A 6,000-nucleotide genomic window follows, 5' to 3' on the forward strand; every position below is an offset into this window, starting at 1 on the left:
TTATACATGTTCCAATAATTCCCATTTTTTATTTCCTAGTTTTGCAGACACTGCAAACATTCAAAGATGGAGTCTATTGCATTACGGTTCCCAGTTAAAATGCCTCCATCAAAGTAAGCAGACAGTATTATATAATAATAAGACAGTATGATGTTGTAAATAGATTTTCTGGCTGCCAGGATTATAATGGGATTTTATAGCTCAAAGTGAACAGTCGGGCAAGTGATGGACTAAAAGTCGGTAAAAATGGTGTGAATGTATCCAGTATAATTTCTTATGAAATAAAAAATAAAATCTCTGAAATGGTCAAAATCTCTTGTCAAAATTGTCTGCGTACGAAGAAATTAATTTAAAGTATGGAAATTCTAAAACGTCCTCCCGGCTTACTATGTCCGTGGTTACATTTCCACGCAGCCTCGCTTTCAATGCTTTCAAATTTTCTTTACTTTAATGGTCAGAACTGGGAAACGTAAGCAGAACTTGGCCGTCGAACTTTTGGAAGTCCAATGAACGCATTTAGACTGGTTTTCTTTACTATATGTGAGAACTTCAAAGAATAACTTGGACTGAAGTCGGAGAAGTCGGACATAAAATGAAAAACAGAAAAATTAAAAGGAAAATGTAAACAGAAACAATTTAATTTTATCAATATTTAGACTGGTTACCTTGCTCAGCATGCTTCCCTAGACTATTCAGTGCCAAGTGTGAGCTCGCCCAGCTTATGTGTGACTTACGTGTAGGGTAGATGTACATTTTCCATCCATCACAAGGATCAGAGTAGGAAACATAGTGGTATCATCCCCCCACATATAGAACAACAATCATAGCTATACCAACACCTCACAGGTGCTCTGGATGATACGTCTCTGTTTAATTGTCACTGTTTAAGTGTTAGGTATATCTATTGGTGTATTTTTATATTAATCATTTATCACAATGGAATAAATGAATTGATATACAGATATTGTTTCATACAAATAGAAGATAATTCTTCCCAATCTGTTTGTTTGATAAGGAACTCATTTTAAATATTTTTTACACCTGGAATTTTTTACACCTGTTTGCATCATTAGATAAATGAAAGTCAGCATTCATCTTTTTTAAAGAAGAATATATCAATGAAATCAGGCATATCGCCATTATTGCGAGATCACTATAATTACTATGTCTTTATACTAACCTTTTGACTTGTTCACATGTTAGAAGTATTATGTACTCCTAATGACATTGTCCCACAGTATGATAAACCTTATATTGAGGTACCTTTGTAGTTATATATACAGGATCTGTCTGGAATCAACGTGTGCCAAACTTCACCTGACTGACCCGTCACAAACAGATCTATAGTGATATAAGGGTACCACCACCAATGACCCGGGTCTGAGACCACCCTGTAGACCAGGGTTCCTTCACCGCTTCTCCTTGGTCATATACAAACGTACTTATCTACACCACCGATCTTAATCAGGCAGGATATTTTTATACACTAACACAACTATTAATCTGCGATTGTTTGACTATTAGGTGGAGTACGATAAGTCATAAGTACTGTTACAGGGCAAAATTAATTCTTAAAGAGGATTAGCAATCGTTAATGTTTTCTGTGCAGTATCACACATACACCATAGATTATACAAGTGTTATATTAGCACAAACGTTTGAACTCCTAAGCTTTAAAAGATTAGGAATTGTTCTTTTCACGTAACAAACATATATAATATGCTTAAAGTTACATAATCATGTTCATTATCGACATTCATATATTTTTTTTAAATTACAATAAATTAAATCAAAACTTTCCTTGCAGGTCTTCTACTTCCATTTTGAAACACGTTTGTGCAGATTAACTTCCATATAAATCACAGCGACAACAGAAAGGTGGTTTGCCATAATGTTCTAGAAGGTACTGCTGATGACTAGAGAAAAATTCTTTGAAGTATTGAAAGTGTCATTTCTAGAACTTAATTAGCAGAGACTATATTATACCTCTTAGATTGGTTAATTGAGAAATAGTTGCAAATCATGATAATCAATGTCCCTTGGAATGTATTTGAAGAAAGTCCATTTGTAATTTTACATAAGGGTATTTCATGTCTATTAATGCAATGCTCTATCATAGGCTATCAAGACACCTTCTCTGATGGAAATAAACATGCGTCTGTTATAGTAAGGTACGTATGTCCCATTTTTATTTCACCAGATGTGGTTCCACCTTCCTTTGATCATTGTGAAGCCCTCCACCTCAGGGGTCGCTGGTTACAAATCCCAAATATAGCAGGGAATGCCAAGGTACATGAACTGCTAGTTGGTGGTTTTTTTAGCTGGGATACCCTGGTGGCTTGGCTTTCTTTTGGTTACTCCAACTTCCCTCCACCATTGAAACCTGGCATGTCCTTAAATGAACCACTAAGTTCTCACCATTATAGTTGTAACATATTGTACATATTAAACCAGAATTAAAGGTCATGCACAAGACAACGCCTGTATAGCTGATGATAGTTCTATATTTGCCTGATCATAATACCACAACCTTATAAAATCTATAAAAGGATGAATGATGATAATATAAGTAATGCACTTGTTCTTGATTTCACTATAATTTTTCTAAGACCAAGTGCATCGCACAATCAATTAAAGTTGTCCAATTTACATCTCACAGATCAAAACATACACCAGCCGTTCCCAGGCCCATCCTATATTATAATTTGTATCTAATGCTGCATGGGCAATATCACAATATTCTAAATACCACCTCCTTAAATCTAAATCATGGAATATAATCTCCTCTGTTGGCCACATTGGTCAGGTCTCGTATCAGCAAAAGCTAGTATTTACTATATATAGACATTTTCTGTATATAACACAGAAAGATCAGAAACAGTTTCAACTGAAAACTCAACTATCTTTATATTCAAATCAATTTTTTGCAATGAATAACAAGAAATTTGAGAGATTTTTGATTTAGATTTTAGATTATGTCCTAATGTTAACCCCATTAACAGAAGTATAACATTTTATGGTGGATATTTTTTGACAGGAAATCTATCCCACCAACCTGCTATAATCAATATACGGTCTAAAACCAACTTGACACAGCACAAATATAACAATGATCCATTATAATGTTAGATACATCAGTACCTCCTTATCATGATTGCTAATCCCATACGGCCCTTAAACTAGATAGTTTTTGTCATGTGTAAGTGTTTTGAAATAAGAATGATGTAAGCTAAATTACCCTGCTCAAAGCTAATGAAGTATCTTCTTATGATTTGTTAAGAAAGCGCAACCACCAAGGGCAATACAACACATTGTACTATTCATGCATAAATTCATGAGTATATCCACACACAAGATTTGGGGAACAAAAAGTGTATCGAACTGAATAAGATGGTCATGATCATGAGAGCCTGCTCAAAAATACAAACTGCAAGATTTCAAAATCCGTCAGTAGCTCTGAATTCAAATATATGTTATTGATTTCATATTTCTTACCAAAATCTCACCAATTAATTCAATCTTGAACACAGATGCACCATTGGTATTGTACATTTACGTTATACTATATTGGCCAATGGAATGGGATGCCAAGGATACAACAAGGGGAGATAACCTTCTAGGTGACTCATTATTGAATGGACTCTGTTAGATGTGATAAATTGATATGAGAAATATGATTAATTATTGCCAGAAACATCTATGGACGATAATTAAGGGGGTGTTATAACCATTCATCAACTGAACAGATCAGGTAGCACACAGAAAAAAATAAATACAAACCAATAGTCAGTGTTAATCAAACAAAAGGAACAGAACCTGATGTCTTTGTTTTATTTTTTTAATTTTGTTCATCAGTTGACTTTTTAGAGTGAAACCGTATTCTAAACCCTCCTTCAACGTACTACATACATCAAAAAAACTCCGTTTTTTTAGGTCTTATTTTGAAAACAATGTTTTTATTTTTCTCTTCAAAAATATATCTTAAAACCTAAAACCACCATATATAGCCATATTCTCTCGATCCTTGACTACTTTCTGAGATATATTACAGTAACAAACTTCAATTATCAAAATCCAAGATGGCTACCTGTCGGTCATCTTGTTCACCGAACAGTCCTAAAATGCAAAATGCACAACTAGACCCCTAGAAGAACCTGCACATACAATTTGAGACAGATCCTTTCAGTACATTCTTAGACATAGCGGAAAAAAACTTCAATTGTCAAAATCCAAGATGGCGTCTTGTCGGCCATCTTGTACACCGATCGATACCAAAATGCAATATGCATAACCAGGGACCTTGGGGAACCTGCACATGAAATTTGAGACAGATCCCTTCAGTATTTTCTAAGTAATAGTGGTAACAAGCTTCAATTCTCAAAATCCAAGATGGCGGCCTTTCGGCCATCCTGTTCATCGATCGCTCCCAAAATGCAATATGCACAACTAGGGCTCTAGGGGAACCTGTACATGAAATTTGAGAAGAATTCTTTTGGTACTTTCTGAGAAATAGCGGTAACAAAATTTAAATATCAAAATCCAAGATGGCGGCCTTTCGGCCATCTTGTTCATCAATCAGTCCCAAAATGCAATATGCACAACTAAGCCCCTAGGGAAACCTGCACATGCAATTTGAGACAGATCCCTTCAGTGCTTTCTGAGAAATAGCTGTAACAAACTTCAATTGTCAAAATCCATGATGGCGGCCTCTCGGCCATCTTGTTCACCGATCAGTCCCAAAATGCAATATGCATAACCAGGGACCTAGGGGAACCTGCACATGCAATTTGATACAAATCCCTTGAGTACTTTCTGAGAAATAGTTGTAACAAACTTTAACTATCAAAATCCAAGATGGCTGCCTTTCGGCCATTTGTTGATCGATGGTCCCAAAATGCAATATGCACAACTAGGGCCTAGGGGAACCTCCATATAAAATTTGAGGAAGAATTCTTTTGGTACTTTCTGAGAAATAGCGGTAACAAAATTTAACTATCAAAATCCAAGATGGCGGCCTGTCGGCCATCTTGTTCATCAATCAGTCCCAAAATGCAATATGCACAACTAAGCCCCTAGGGAAACCTGCACATGCAATTTGAGACAGATCCCTTCAGTGCTTTCTGAGAAATAGCTGTAACAAACTTCAATTGTCAAAATCCAAGATGGCGGCCTGTCGGCCATCTTGTTCACCGATCAGTCCCAAAATGCAATATGCACAACTAGGGCTCTAGGGGAACCTGTTCATGAAATTTGAGAAGAATTCTTTTGGTACTTTCTGAGAAATAGCGGTAACAAACTTTAGACTATCAAAATCCAAGATGGCGGCCTGTCGGCCATCTTGTTAACCGATTGGTCTCAAAATGCAATATGCACAACTAGGCCCCTAGGGGAACTTACATGTGAAATTTGAGAAAGATCCCTTCAGTACATTCTGAGAAATAGCGGTAACAAACTTTAACTATCAAAATCCAAGATGGCTGCCTGGCGGCCATTTTGTTGACCGATTGGTCCCAAAATACAATATGCACAACTAGGGCCCTAGGTGAACCTCCATATAAAATTTGAGGAACATCACTTCAGTACTTTCTGAGAAATAGCGGTAACAAGAATTGTTAACGGACGGAAGGACGGACGGACGGACGGACGGAAGGACGGACGACGGACCACGGACAAAAAGCGATTTGAATAGCCCACCATCTGTTGATGGTGGGCTAAAAATGTATACAGCGTGCATTTCTTTGGCGCCTTATTGACATTTCTGAACATTTGAAATTCAGGATTGATGCATAACAAAGAAACGATGGACGGCGGCCCTTATTCATTTTCTTGTTTAATGTGTCTTCTTAACACCAAAGGAAATAGGTATTGAGTTTGGGATGTCTAATAAAATGCCGTTACTGTCAATATTAATTTGGACTGCTTTTGCTATGTTACGATTCATTTTCTAGACCTGCATCACCTATTAGAATTATATCTAATGTAATATTAATAGGGGTCAAT

The sequence above is a fragment of the Argopecten irradians genome, chromosome 2, assembly GCF_041381155.1.
Source record: "Argopecten irradians isolate NY chromosome 2, Ai_NY, whole genome shotgun sequence".
Lineage (NCBI taxonomy): Eukaryota > Metazoa > Mollusca > Bivalvia > Pectinida > Pectinidae > Argopecten > Argopecten irradians.